Here is a 16,700-nt window from a genome sequence, read left to right on the forward strand (position 1 = left end):
TAATTATATCGGTTCTGAACGTGAACAATAGTCAAAAGCAAACAGCTTAAAACAAAAATAATGCCCTCTGTTGACTGCAAATAGTAAACATGTTGGCGGAATACACTAACTTTCAAATATTTTGTAGAGTGTTGTATAGATGGCATTAGTAGTTACATTTTATTTGAACTACGAAAACCGTGGGCTTACGAAAAATAAAATATAGTAAATTCCGCGCGAATGAGAAGATTCTGGGTGTCAATGAAAAAGGTACCCCGTAAAGATAGTTGAGAGATGAGAAAATCTGAACCTAAACTAAAAACATGTCAATTAATCTTAAGGTAACAAAAAATAATAATTCAACAAAAATTTAACAATCAAGTATTAATTGTGATAATAATTCTGTTAAAATTCGCCATAGATGTCAGCTCTCGTCATAGGGACCTTCGGAACAGAAAGTATTGAAAGCAATTAAAATACGTTTGAAAGCTTTTCTACGGCTGTCAACAATTGTACATGACAGAAGTACATTTGCATAGGGCAATATAAAAAAGAACTCTTAATGGATGTAATGAAAATTAATGAATCGTCATTCTGTACATTTTTTTGTTCATATTCTTTTAAATTTTAAATAGTTCATTTAAATTTGACAAACGAATTAAGTATGTGGTAAAATTAAGTGTTTTCATCTTGTTTATCGAAATCATACATTTATAGCTTTAAAATTGTAGTTATACATTCTTACCAACGAATTCAATACATAAAATTAAAAAGCAATTATCCTACTTCTCAAGTTGCCAGGCAAACAGATTTTTAACACTCTCGATAAATGAGTACCTACGTACTGAACCATACTTATGACGTATAAAGAAGGTATAGATTGCCATTTTTTTATTTTTTTTATGTAGAAACAGGCATCTATACTCAAGTGCGTAAATTAATATTATTGAAATTAGAACAGTGATCAACTTTAGGGATGGGGCGTATGGCATAATGTAGTTCTGTCCTCCGCACGCTCGATCATTAACCCCCATTCATCGCAACAGTTCGATTTGATTAAAATCGTTCGACTCTCCCAATTAATCCGATTATAAACTTACGACTTGTTGGCTGTTATAAATTTAGTTGATTCCACCATTGCATATCTTTATTGCGTGTCTGATTTATTGTTTGTTACCAACTGGTATATTTACGATTACAGTTATGATAATGCATTTTTCATTGATAGCTCTACTTAATGCTTTTCAATTTACTAGGAATTATGTTGGCTTTCTATATCATTGTTTTGCCATTTGTTACGGAGTTGTTTGATTCCTTTTGAATCGACTCTGAGTCTGTTTTCTTTTATTGATTACTTACTGTTTGCTTAAGGCTTGACCACTTAAATGGTGTTCGTATAATTAAATTTTCGCTATTATATTGTACAATAGCTGCCCTGTCTGTTGTTAGGTAGGTCCTACATATTAATTATAACGTCACTGTTTTCTCTGACCACTTGTCTAAGTGACCGGTCAGTTTCGTGGTCATCTTGTTTAGTTAGCTCCAATATAAATGTGATCCCGTCTCTATTCAATTGTAATAAGAGCTGTATGTATTCGGGTGTAACAATGGAGTCTGTGCCCCATCCCGGTCACTAATTGTTAAGCAATAAAACGGTATGGTCAGTCGGGAGTGTATCACACGACAGGGGAACGTTTGATGCAATCTACTTTATTAAATAACAATAGCTATGGTAAAAGGTACGAGTGATCTTGATTTTGGTACATGAATGAACTTAGTTTTTAAGATTTTAAAGCATTGGTGCGATATTAGGTTTTATTTATCTCGTACATAATAAATAATGACGGATACTTAGGTACTACTTCTGAACGGAACTTATTCTGTTATTCTGCCTACAATAATTAGCTATTACATAAGATTCTGAATAAACTTCTAAATATAAATAATCATTATCATCCTAGCCTTTTCTCAGCTATGTAGGGGTCGGCTACAAGTCTAACCAGATGCAGCTAAGTACCAGTGTTTTACAAGGATCGACTGCCTATCTGACCTCCTCAACCCAGTTACCTGGGCAAGTTACTTCTAATTCTAGCTTCTTGCATAACGACTGTTAAAAGATGAATAAAGACCTATCTAAACATCAAGTGTCAAAAATGCTCGGTCGCACTATCCCCACTTCACTAGTGGTGTCCGGCGATTCCTGCCGCGGTGCGATGTGTCAATACGCGATGAATAATAAAGCCATGTTGTGTTGTATTCATAATGTTTGCGAACATAATTCATAAGTTCAATGTGGCGAGTGGACAGACGCGAGTGTCAATCGATTGATGAATGTGTTTGTAATTTTATCTGTTCTGTTTACTTCGTTACATTGAATACTTACCAATCACTTAATGAAATTGTTTGACGATTTTTTATATTAAATTGTCTGTCTCTGCATACAGATAGGTTTTTTACGTAGTTATCTAGGTACATTGTTACCTGTTGTTGTGACTCACGATAAAACATTTAAATAGGAAATAATTTAAAAGACGTCATGTGTTTATGTTGTAAAGCTTAATTTAATTAATAAAAGGAACATTGTCGGCACACAACACACATCGGCACATGTCTAACTCTTCCTACTCGATAAATTGTCTGTCAAGTGTGATGATCGATTGTAACCGATTGTGATAATCGATTCGATTGGGATAATTCGATCAAATGTCATCAGTCATTCTGTAATTTAAAATTATATTATATTGTTTGAGAGCTTCAGATCAAAATTACAATTCGGTTATATACATATTTGTAGATAACTGTAAAAACCACGTAGACGAATCCTTTTTAACTGTTTGAATATCTGTAGCTACTTCATGTGAAAATTTTGTAATCTCAACGAAAACAATTTAATCTCGTGTTATTGTAATTGGTGTTACGAGTTTATTTATAAACAAATATTTTATTTTTAATAACTAGTTGCTTACATAGAGTTATTTCGACCGTCTCTCTCAACGGTTCCATGGTGTAATGGTTAGCACTCTGGACTCTGAATCCAGCGATCCGAGTTCAAATCTCGGTGGAACCTGTTCTTTTTGCATTTTAAAATTCAACATTGAGCTTTATTTTCGCAAAACTTAGAAAAGTCTACGATACTTTCTTTTTATTTACATGAGTTCTGTTTTTTTTTATAATCATTTCAGTTCGTACTTAACGCTACAGAGCATAAACTTTAAATAAGTAAGTTTTCTTTTGATGCAAAACCCAGTGATTATTCGTTATGTTTAAAATAATCTATAATCCCCATTGATTGATCATGTATGCGTTCTCCAGCCTCCAGTACAGAACATGACGCGCAGCAGACGCGCGCTGGTCGTGCGTCGCGCACGTGGCGAGCGCGCGGCACGCGACCTCCGCGCGAGCTTATTTATTTTTTGTTTAATGAGCAAAAATGTTTAATTGCTCTTTGAAGCTATTGTATGAACATAATCTCCTAGAGTGCTTGTTGACTGAAATGAATATTGACGTCCTCCGTAGTACTCATGTTTTAAAAAAGCCCTCACTTTTTAATATTGTCAGTTTTACAATTTGGGCCTACTTGATGCTAGTGCGCACCACTTCACTGGGTTTATAGTTGTTTACACCAAATATTTTTCTCGCTATGTGTAGGATTAATAATTAATACCACCCACGCTGTAATTAAATTCTCGTTTATGTTCTTGTTCTTTTTGTATTAAAATATTTTTTTTCTTTTTGCTTTATGTGAAAATGAACAACCAATTTTCATAAGTTAAAGTATCGTTAGTCACTGCAACCTTTGCTTGACTATGGCTATGGAACTGTTGACTTTGATTGCCACTTGCTAATTTTACTCCGGGGTCAAGATGTTATTGCGGAGCTGCGAAGGTAAAGGTTCAAAATTTTATGGTGTGAATGTGTGAAACATGTTGACATTAACGAGGCGAATTTCACATGTTTCAATGTTTTGTATGATTCATGTTTGAATTGTTGTTTATGGAAACACCATCGGTTGGTTTCTGTGTATACTTGTAGGTGTATTTGAGGTTTGAAGAAATAGATTTTGAGTCCTAATAATATTCTATTATGGTCAACACTATTCATCACCTTGGGTAGAGCTTTACAAATACTACGTTAGTACAGGTACTTTAAATAAACTATATTATTTAAATCTTTATGTGACTGCGATATTATAAATAAAACTACCATGAACATATCTATAAATCACATAATAATATCCCAATCGTTTGATCAGTCATCGATGAGATTTGAATTTAAAATATATCAACACGTTTCCTGCATTTTACACCTTGACGACCGACAAATAGAACTCAAAATGGTACAAAACATTAATCAAAAGTTGCCGATTGAAAATATACCTTATACCATTAAGGATAAAGTTGAAAGTTGATTTAATGAGTGTGGTAAAGAATAGGGGTGAGTTAGAATGTATTGTGATTAAAGTGTGGCCGCACGCGCCGCCCGCCCCCGAGCCCGGCGCGTGTGAGCGGCGCGCGCGCCTGTTCCCACGTCGGGAAATTATCATTTTCCCCAAGCCCAAGTAAATATTGGGGAATTAATTCTATATTGTTTGACATTCATCATGCAAGTGATTGCTTTGTATTGTTAATGACATACGAAGCGACAGGTCTTTTGATAACGTGATCCAAAAAAGTTTGAATTAATTAATTTTAAATTCTTAATTATTGAAAATTATTTTGGTGAACATATCAGTTAGAGTTAGACATACCCTTAAAAGGAGGTATGATTTTTATTGAATACTAGCTGACCCAGCAAACGTGGTTTTGCCTTATAAATTATTTCTAGTTGTATATATTTTTATAAAAAAAATAACGATAACGATCTCACAGTTAAACTGCGTAAGCAGTTTTGTGGGGCAATGTATTGTAACCTAGTGTTAAGATGTTAAGAAAATAAATATTAAAAAAACAGAAAGTTTCTTCCAAAAAATAAATTATTTTTTTAGTGTGAGCAACCCTTAACATTTAGGAGTATGCAAAATAGATGTTGTTCTATTCTAAGACCTAAGCAATATGTATACAAAATTTCATAAAAATCGCTCGAACCGTTTCGGAGGAGTACGGTAACTAACATCGTGACACGGGAATTTTATATATTAGACTTTTTGGGATTATTACTAGACTAACAAGGTGTATCTCTCAAATACTGCACACGGTTAGAGTATTATAAATGGTACTAAGTACTTCAGTGGCCTACAAACGCGAATCTCGTGATTAGTGTCAGCCTCTTTGCTAAATCATTCTGTCTCATTATTTATATTTAATTCTATCCAGAGGAAGGCTTTAATAATAAATACAGAGTAACTGGAACAAGGCCTCAAATGAGCTTGACCCATAAAACTAATTAAATAGATCGAAGCGTCATTTATTTATTTATCTGGCAGTAGGTCGCTGGGCTAGGGGCGGCGCTATCGGCGCTCGCCGGTAGTGCTGAGGGTAGTTTTGATTTATCACTTGTTTGATGATCGCGCTCTTCTTGTGAAGTCTGTTTACGTGCCACGAATTAATACTCAATGTGGTTTTATGGGTCCTTTTTTTAGATATTATGTAGTGTGTTAGTAGTAGCATAACATTGGGGGTTTCACAAACCTTCAAGACACAGGACAAGCATTCGTGGAGCGCACAAAAGCTTGTCCTACGAGGGAATCAAACCCACGTCACAGTTTGGCGTGGTGACCTCAACCCCATCGGATTTCAGAAAACAATCCTATTTAACACAGTGCAGTATTTTAAGAAAGATTGTTAAATTTAATTAACCATAAATAATAATATTGGCAAAGTTAATAACCTATATATAATTGTAAATATAAGTAACACAATCATATGTAATAGCTTTTCTAAAGTTTATTGCGTATTATTTATATCCTCTGACACAGATGTCTCAAGCCTGTCTTTATTCCCACGCTTGTCAAATACAAAGAAAACCGAATTTATCTGAAAAATCTCTCACTAAAGCCTCCCACTCACATTATTTTCTTGCTCTAATTACTCGAAGGTACTTATTTCGAATCGTGACAATGAATTTTAATAGTGTTGATTTATTAGAGTAGTCTCGCGATGGATTTGATTTGTGTGAGTAGGTAGAGATAGAGACCATGTAAAAGACGTAAAAGTTGTTCTCCTGTTTTCAAAATAGACTCATTAATTTCTAATCAGAATTTTAGCCTATGAGGAACATAAAAATAATGGACTGCTGCGGAAAAGCAAGTGTGAATGACCCAATCCTGCTCGTGATATTGCCGATACATGAATGAAAATTGGATTAAAGTTGACAATATTAATATTTTTTAAGTTAAGCGTTTTGCCAACACAGTATGTAATTGGAAATTCATTGTATTGACAGCGAGTGTTCTACTCCACACCTGGATTTTCAATTCTGACTCAGGAACCACACTCTTCTTCTTTAAAATAATAATATTATTGACCATCTGAATATCATCAATTTACGAAAGCATTGTTTTTTTCTCGAGTCCTGATAAGCGATTACACACGGCAATAGTAAAGTGTCAAGTCACCTCATATGTTCCATGTTTTATTACCCGAAGGTCAGAAGCAGGCCAGTGGGTGCCGGCAGCCATCCATCATTGGTTCAGCGTTACCTGTGACCTTTTAATACCATTAGTTTTGTCTTCCGTAGGTGCTCTTAATGTTCTTTTCTCTTCGTTATTTATTATTTACTTACGTATTAGTTGATGAGTTGTCTAATTTGGTACTGGGTTGAAGCAAAGATACGCTTTCATAAATTAGAAGGTTCATAACATCTGCGGATGATTTCAGCTCTATGTAATGTTAAATGAACATTGTTGTATATTGTGATGCTTTGCCAATAAATAATATACCGTAAAAATACCTCAACAATATAGACAATCGTGACATTTAGACATCAAAATAAAGTATCCGTGAGTTCGCGACATTATAATCCTCAGTCGTCATTCAAATTGAAAGCATATTTTTAACGATGGGAAGGGGAGGGGAACCCCTTTCCGTAATGTAGGGATCTACTTATCGACAAAAGAATTATATTGTTCTATATTCTTGAAACATCCCACGCGTGATTGATAATGCCAAAAAGGCAAAAATACTTTTTAGAAGATATTAAAAACTCCTTTCTTATTGTAACACTTATTACACACGTATTACACTGTGTGGTCTGTCACCGGTTAAACCGTAATGTTATAAGTTCTGTTCAGTCGAATTGAGGCAGAATTGTTTTTATAAAAGTAACCAGTATTATTGTTCTGGTATGGCTAAGAATACAAAAGTCAAAGCTAGCAAGCTTGTCATTTCATCAGTATTATTAATTAAAAGGCTGGCGTCGTACATAATGAAATGTTGAAAAATCTAACGCTCTTCATTTCTATAAATTCATTTGTGCTACATTCAGTGAGCGTTCTAGACTAAAAAATAGCCAACACAATCTAAACAAATTATACAACCAGTTTGAACTTTACGGTTCAGTAGTCATCGCTATTTTAGCTGAACATGAAAACGAAAATAATTCCAGTTTAAAAAAATCTAGTTAGTACTACAAAACCCGTCTGTTGTGTAAAATTCAGACTTGGAAATGTAATTACATTCTCGCGGGGAAAAGCAAAAATGCGATGGAAAAGTAGCAAATGTAATCGCGTTGTCTGCACTGATGCCAATCTGGGTAATAGTTGGAAGTATTCCCATTATCTCAGGGAACGCAGATGTTTCCACTTCCAATTCAGTACGGTCCAATATGCGTGATTAATAAAGAAATGCATGAAATATAGAATATATCCAATAAGTTATTAATTAAAAGTGAATATATTTTTTTTGTCCAGAGACAGACGGAACCATGCTAAGTAAACATTGTATTACACTAGCTGTTGCCCGCAGATCCGCCGTAAACAAATTGAAAATGATAATACTAGAACAAAAAAACTTAATAAGATTTTAGTAGCTGTTAATCCTGGTTATAAGCCATCTGTGTACCAAGTTTCGTCTAAATCCCTTCAATGGATCATACATCAATACATTTGGCGTGCATAATTATAAGGCATTCCTGATTGAAAGGTATGCAGCTGACTTGTGTTGTCATGTGCTGACCCCAGCTCTTGCATGCCGTGTACCGTGTGTAGGTATACATTCTGTATCTAGCTTTCTAGGGCAGTCGATATGATTGACGACTTGTTTTGATGTCTGTGCCAGATGTTTTTGTGGATAACGTTTGGTTTTCCCCAGCGACGTTTAGTAAAGAAACCTCGTCCTATGACTAAGCAATAAAATGGATATTGAATGATAATGAGTTTTTAATTAGTAGCTTAGGTACTCAATATTTTCTGAAGTTAAACTTGAAATACGATTGCCAAAAATTTTCAGAACTGGAACTGGTTTCGTTTTGCATTTAATGTTATAAAGCTAGATCTATGCCGACCCCAAATAAAACAATTGGGATAAGGGCAGGGGAATGATGATGATGAAAGCTAGATTTACAAGTTCTCTTTAAAGTTGACCCATAACTAACGTAGTCGTAGCTACGTCTTCTTTATTTTTATAAAATTCTTGTGTGCACGTGTTCTGCTATAAAAAGATGGGTTTTCTTTATCTTGGATGCACGTTGCAGGAAGGGCTGAATGGGGACTGTGGCTGTAACGTGATGTTGAGGACAGAATAGTTGTGACAATAATCCCAGCTGTGGTTACTATGGGATGGTTGCTATGGCAACCAAGCCGTTGACAGAAGACATTGAAAAATTATCTGTGTATATTTTGTTGTCATTAGATCGGAGTTTATTTCTGGCGTTTAAATAAATGTGCGATATTCCAGCCTAATTCAACGATTAGTTTTAATAAAATACCCCCCGTGAGTTATCGTTAGGGTCGTGAAGCAACAGTTATTAGTCTTACTACATAACACGAACATTACTCAGAGCTATGTTACCAGTAACGAACGAAACCCTTGACCCTTCCGATCCAGGAATATATGGATGACACCACTATAATTAAATTTTCCATGTTTATCATTTACCTATAGTAAATGCTGGTAAGTTGATAGGTATCTAACACAATAATAACAAAATTTAAGTATATGAGACACTCATACATACACCTAACATGCATAAACCCTGATTGAAGATTTGACGTGATACAAATGTAAGAAACTATAAGTGGTAGTCCTAGTAGACCCTTTTTATCGTACTTCATGATACACATTTCGTAATCAAAAGGAGGTATGTGTGACAAATACCAGTCGCATGTGTAATGTTTGCGGTGCAGTGTATCACTGACCTTATTACGACGTCCACAGATAACAATCAGTAGTAAAGTAAAGGAAAGTTTCTCTCGCGTCGCGAACAGTCGCTGGATGAGGCCCGGGGACATATTGCTTTTCAAAGTAGTAATGTGCTATTGAGGAAGAGAGACAGATATACACTGTGATAACTAGTACCTAATTGTTTAGTTGGATTATAATATAATTATAATTTACATGTGATGTTCATACAAGTTTTTATAAATAACCTTTTTGGGTCTTGGTGTGCTACTACCTAATGCTACGCAATTTCATATTCATAACAAATAATTCGACATAGTTTAAGTATATTTCCTTGTTAAAATTATTTTTAAAATATTAATAGATTTAATTATCATAAATCATTTTTAACTGTCACTCCATTCAAATTACCAAAATCGGTCTAGCCGTTTTTATAATTATGAATTGCATTGTCATCGGGTTTGAAGCTACCCTGAAAATTTCAGCGACCTAACTTATCGGGAAGTGCCTCAAAATTAAGTAACAAAAATTCAACCGCAATGACAAAAAAACCAATAAGACACTTGGGAAAGACGTGGGAAGAAAACAATGTATATTATTTGCATGTCCCAAGTCTCTTCTAGCTCGCCTAGACCCGTGAGGCGGCCGCCACGGGGCCGGCAGCGTGCTGGTGTCTCCTGCCTTCCTCCGCGTCTTGAGAGGCGTCACGTGTCCGCGACACGGCACGGCTTCCCAAACGTTTTTATAAACAGCAATGAATAGGCTGTGGGTACGAACTTATTAATAGATTAGTATATATTGTATGTTCTAAATTAAGTGCTATACCGATGTTTATAACTAAATCAATTTACATTAACTCTAACATAATGACATTCAATTGATTTTACTTAAATATTTCGTTAAAAAATTTGCGAAAATAAATCTTTGTATTGTCGTCGAAAATAATGTGGCCTTATCTACACATTTTAAATATTATCACTAAACAAATGTTATCACTGGTAAGGTGAAGTATCAGTAATTAATCTGCATAACGTCACACTATTCGATAAGGCCTACGAAATGAAACGTGTAAGTGTGACGTAGCGCTCGTAACCCCGCTACGCGGCTACGGCACGTGCGGGTTGGCATGACGCGGCGGCTACGTCGCATTCGTTTTGTTACGAAAACCAATAATTTCGGTTACCAGGGTAAAGGTCAAAGTTAAAGGGAATAAACGTCAAGAACTTGGTACCGGAGTAAGTACTGAAAATTGATAAGTTGTACGGCTGAGAAGTAGAAATTGAATACAAAAAACAATTTAATTTGCAAGTATGTCAAAAGCCATACATTTTTAAAATTGGATATTCAGCTTTTATGGGGCATAATAGCGGGTTTAGATTCTAGACATGATTTAAACAAATACATAATAAGGTTCAAGTATTCAGTTAAGTTTGGCTATTTTCAACAATACAGATGATTAACCAAAAAGATGAGTGGGCTTTGACCTAGTTAACCTTATCGAAGCAATTTAACCTGTGATTCATTAAATTAGACCTTCTGCTGTTCACTTTCAACTTTTTTTAGATATATTTAATTAGATTTTTTTTTGTCTAAATCACTATAAAAATAAAAGAAAGAGGGCAAGATGACATTTCATACCAATAAAGAGAATAAAAATACTTTAAATTCTTAAAACACTGTCGTCTTAAATTACTTATGCTTTTAAAAAGAAATTTAATTAATTTTATAAAAAAGAAATCGTTTTATAAACAAAAATCAAATAAAGCTTGTATATTATAAAATCGATGCAGCTGTTTAATTAGTCGGTGTCCTGTCACTCACCCTTTGGCCGCCGTCACTTGACCCGAACACAATGAACCTATAATCCTAGCGTTTTTCCTTTTCGTGTCACTGGTTTTTATTAATTAGATCTTGGAGACTGTCACCATCTCATAAAGTAAGTGTTTTGCATGTGTGGAAAGGAGATGCCTCTATACACCGTGTGTTATGTCCCCCTTCCACAATCAAAGCCTTTTCCATAAGTCCTAAATGTTGTAACATAAAAACTTCTTGGTGACCTACATGTGGACTGATAACTAAAGTTCCAATACGAAAACTGTCAAGTGCTCATGTAGTTTTATACATGAATACTTTTTGGATACTTCTCAGTTTCTTTATACAACTTTCTCCAATGTAAATGTTATCTTAACTCAATCATATAAACTGCGAACTGTCGGACTCGAGTGTACTTGATACCGTTTCCAAAAAAAAGTCCGTGAAAGCTACCAGATTTAAGGCAACGAAAACAAAAAGTTATCATGACACCGTAACTCTATTGGAAACTTAATAAACACAGACTGATCTCCATTTGTTGTAACCATTTTTGTCTCATAGATTTCATTGCTTTCTGTTGTTTCGTCAATTTTTGTGGCTGATCATAAATAAGGTCAAAGTACTGACATTTGGTCAATCGTCTGGCAGCAACCAGAACTTTTTTCATTTACCTTATTTTAACTTGAATCAAGAGTATAATTAATGATGTTCCTAAGATTAGACATTCCTAAGAATATCCATTCAGTGAAGATTGTCAGAGTTAGGTATGTGTACGCACTTTTCATACATGATACGTAAGCATAATTAATGTAACATAAACGGCAACTGTGTCCATATAATTGTTGGCGAGACATATCAATCGAATATACGAATCATTAATCTCTCCTTTAAAAGTTCAAGTCTAGTAGATGCGTTTTTGTTTTGTATCAACACAACCGAGCCTAGTTATCTAGTTTTTTGTCAAACTTTTACACGATAGGACTAGCTATTACCATGTATGGCAATTAGTTTTATCTTTATACAACATCGGACGTGACGTATCGATGGTTTCGGAGATTAATTAACAGTAGATATGAGTCGCTATTGACCTGATTCATTCAAGTGATTGTTTTTACTGATAGCTAGTGGAAACATGTCAAGGTCGCGTGAAAAAGGTGTGTTGTTGGAATATCAGATATCATGATGTTTTGTGAGGTATACGTTCAGGCTCGACTTATAAACACGTAGTATTTATATTTAAATAGTACAGATTTATAAAGGTTAAAGGCAAATAAAGTATGACTTTCAATAATCCCTCTTGTGTATTAGGTTATGAGTTCAATACACCTATCGATTCTTTATTATATAAAGCTCTCTGAAACGATTACATCTTATCAATTTATTCTTCTTTTTACATATTATTGAGTCTATATGACAGGTTGTTTGGAATGATGTAAAATCTTTTTGAAATATTGTAGTGAGTTTCACCTGAATTCCCTTGCAATATAACGATCATTATTGTTAAATCGGCCAAGGCGAGGCCCGGCTCATGTGGATGACAGACAGTTATAATGTGACAGCTCCTAAAGTTATATAATATAACTAGGTATGTACAAGTCAATACCGCTGTGCGCTGTCCTGTTGACATTGTTTACTCATAGTACTGAGCGTGTGTACTTATTGCATGATTTAATAAGTGCTGTAGTTGTTGAGATTTTTATAGCTTTTTATGTATTGGAATGTTACTTTTAAAAGGAATTATAACAAAAGTCAACACCAATTTACTTAGAAGCCCAAGGCTTACACAATGCTATATGCCATTAAATAATGCAATGGTTTATTCATGATTAACCGTTGCGTCATTTAATACCATTGTGTTATAATGAACAAGTACAGATTTCTGAGTTTTTCTACTCATTAGAACTCATTCAGTTCACTCTTCAGCATTACCACTCGGAATCATGATCTTTTCTACAGTATCTGGACTGATACCGTTATAAAACAAAACGCCTCAATACACATTGTAATGCGGTGCAAGTCTTCCTGAATATCTCACAGTGCAGGCCGCAGTGTATTGCGAGCATTATCTAATCTAATCTAATCGTGTCACGCTTTTTAATTAAACCTTAGCTATTCAGTTGTCCTACTTTCCATCTTATTGTTGTGATGACGAAATAATAAGCGGGTCGAGAATTTTACGGAGGTAGAACTGCGGATATTAAGGTACCTACCTAGCGGCTAGTTTTTAGATAAAATGTCTTTGATCATGTAGTATAAATATATTAATTTCGGAAAGAGTTTAAGTTTTTGTTTATTCTAAAATACGACTTTTGTGAGATACTGCCGCTGATTTAAAAAAAATGAAAAAGTGTCACTCGTACCTAAATTATTATCATAACAGCAATAACGAAACATTACTTTAACGAAATAAGATATTCATATCATCATTAGGTTTTCTGAATAAAATGCTCGTTAAATCATTTACACTCTTCTTAGGATTTAAGTAATTTGTTTTAGTAAACTAGGTAATATTAATCTTCAGTAAGAAATTATACGAGACGCAATGAATTTACAAAATTTATTTAAATGATAATCGTGTTTGCTTTAAGTATTACTAACATTTTACCCTGACTTGTATTGCGTTGAGGCAGTCAAATTATTATTTTTTTCTAATTTAATAATGGCCATCATAATTTTCTCGTGTAAGTCTTTATCTGGTTATCGTATCTTCTAAATGACTGTTCTTACTTCGAATATGTTCTTTTAAAAAGGAAATTATCAGGAATTTATATATGAAGAATTATTCTTTCTCTAATTAATATTCCGAAATTTTAGGACTTATAGTAAACTAGGTCTTAATATAAATCTTTAAAGTAAAATAAAATTATTTAAAATAGCAATAAAGTGACGTCGAGTCTTTAACAAAGGTCTCGGTTGACGCACTGTTATAAGGAAGACAAATTGTGAGTAATTGTAAGAGATTTCCTTTAACACTTACATTCACAGAACATGAAAATGTAGTTGGAAGTGTCTTTCAGGCAACGCGCGACATTATTGCTTATTGCCGACAGGAGATTGCGATCAACCTTGGCATAGACGACCTCCGTGGTCGAGTGGCGTACACACCGGTTTCAAGGTGTCGCTAGCTCTGAGGTCCCGGGTTCGATCCCCGGTCGGGTCAATGTAAAAATTCACATTTCAGAATTCCATTACACAAGTGCTTTAGCAACTTACTTTGGGTTCAGAACAAAGTATGTGATGTTGTCCGCATTTATTTATTATTTATTTATAGCTAAAGATTTATAATGAACCCCCAAAGTTATCCTGCATTGCTTAGTTTGGGAGTCAATAGTAATGTGAATTATTGATTATTGAAAAAAAGCTATAATTAATATCAATAATTTATCGCATTTGACAAAGGTTTATGAGTGCCGAAAATTGAAAAGCGAATAAATATCTTCGGCAAAGGTTCAAAGTTAAAATTCTCAAGCTGTTGTGCACTTCCCACTATTTTCTATGCTCAGTGTCCTCATCGGTTCGTTAGTTACTTCCGCATGTAAGATAATATTTGCAGTTTTTGTGGACGATAAACGCCGGCAATGTCAGCGTGGAGGCTGAAGTACCGCAATTGTAGGTTTACTCTCAGATAAAATTTTGCGCGTCATCAGATGCGATAAAATATCTAATTATGTTCTGCAAAAGTTCTCTGAATGCTTGTAGTGTCCAAAATTGACGAACCTAACTTCTAAACTGCAAATGTAAACAGATTATAATTCAGTCGTTTTTGTATAAGAAACATAAAAAAAACTAAATATCACTAAAACGTAGCGGAAATGCTGTCGTAAACTGCATAACGGTTTCTTAGGTTTACGCGAATGTTATACATTGAAATAAAACGAATTTTGCGGATTTTATCGCGGTTTAATTTTTGGTTTTAGTTCCCGACGTTTCGACACCTTTGCAGGTATCATGGTCACGGGCAGACTGAGATGGTGTTCGTCTTGACAGAAGATGTTGCTCGTTCTACCTTCATATTTTTAATTAATTATTTATGGTCCGACCTACGCAGTATGAGCTCACTGTGTCATGATGTCTTGCAGCGCTGCTCTTGGGTTTAGCCTTGAGTTTTTGTATTATTGGGTCCCAAGTAGGTGATATCTTCCAGCCATCTTCTCTATTGAAATTAGGGTGTTTTTTAATCTCAATAGCCTCGCGAAACATCCTAGGTAGGAATTTGGATTCTTTAGCGAGGATCTGTGGTTGATCAAATCTAATATAATGGCTGGAGCCTTCAGCATGTTCGGCGACTGCAGACTGCAAAGGTGTCGAAACGTCGGGAACTAAAACCAAAAATTAAACCGCGATAAAATCCGCAAAAGTCGTTTCATTTCCAACTGCATAACGTCACGAGAATTAACATAAGTACATTATATGAATGCTTTTACCTTTGATAACTTGACAATTCAACGGGGAACACCGGCCGTGGTCACGTATAGGTAAAAGGTAAATGCGGAGCGCGTTATTTCCCGTTACGCGATTCCATGGCAGAATGTCCCATCCTTAATATAAATGCCTTCAATATGAATACCATAGGTCGACCTGTTGCTTCGATAGCACGTGGTATATAAGCTTCGGACGAAAACACGAAATATGATAATATCATTGTATTTATAAATAGTAAAGACACTTAACTAAGAATACACGTATTTTAAGTTGGTGTCTTTAAGTCAAGTTATTATGATTATTAAAGTAAATTCTGGAATAAACGAGAATGTGTTCTCCCCTTATTATTTCAATAATTACATTATGTTTTACTCCCAGGAGATTATATTGACAAATAAAAAATTGAATTTATAAAATTGCGAACCACCACGCGTGTAGTCCCCGATGACTGAAACACGGTTTAATAACAGTTTTATTAGATTACTTGATGGTCAACTCTATTTTTTATGGAACGTTTTTGTATTGAAAGCTTTAATACATAAATCAATGAACATTATTATTAACCAAATCACTACAGAAGTTCCAAAGATATTTCTATCATTACGTAGGTTTTTCAACATAATTAGGAAGATCCGACTACCCAAACACCATTTTTCGGGGTCGATGCAATAATGTCCAGGCCAAAAACTACCTGTCGTAATTTCCTATTACAGAACAATAAACAAACTTTTCAAATAGCAGGATTAAATGGAAATGATATCTACCTGTGTGACGTCACAAAACCGCGAAAGCCATAAGGAAACACTCACGATGATCATACGGGACCAGTGACGTCAATGCCGCCGTGCCACCCGGCACTGCTGATGGGGTTTCCCAACACGCGAGCTTACCGAGGAAGTGTGAATGGAGAATTATAAGTTAATTAATGTATTAGTGTTCATTTTGAATGTGTTTACACCAATTATTAGAATATAATAAAGCTTGCACTCATTCAGATAATTGTCTGTTAAAGTACAAAAAGTTGTAAAAACTTCACCCCTCTACTTTTTAATGGCTCGACGGATTGAAAACTAAATTGTAATCGTTCAATCTTTTCGGGAGCTATACCACAGACAGGCACGTAAAACTTTACTGCGGTCTTTTTCTTCAGTATCATTTTGTATGTTTCTAAACGATATATTAAATAAAAGGAAATGATTAGAAATAATCCCA

At 34.7% G+C, this 16,700-nt stretch overlaps 1 non-coding gene across 1 annotated transcript; it reads left to right on the forward strand.

Annotated features, from left to right (window-relative positions):
- The first annotated feature begins 2,974 nt into the window (after window positions 1–2,974).
- Window positions 2,975–3,046, forward strand: Trnaq-cug. The gene has a single exon. It is a non-coding gene; the product is annotated as a tRNA-Gln (tRNA).
- The last annotated feature ends 13,654 nt before the right edge of the window (window positions 3,047–16,700 follow it).

Source organism: Trichoplusia ni, chromosome 15 (genome assembly GCF_003590095.1).
Source record: "Trichoplusia ni isolate ovarian cell line Hi5 chromosome 15, tn1, whole genome shotgun sequence".
Lineage (NCBI taxonomy): Eukaryota > Metazoa > Arthropoda > Insecta > Lepidoptera > Noctuidae > Trichoplusia > Trichoplusia ni.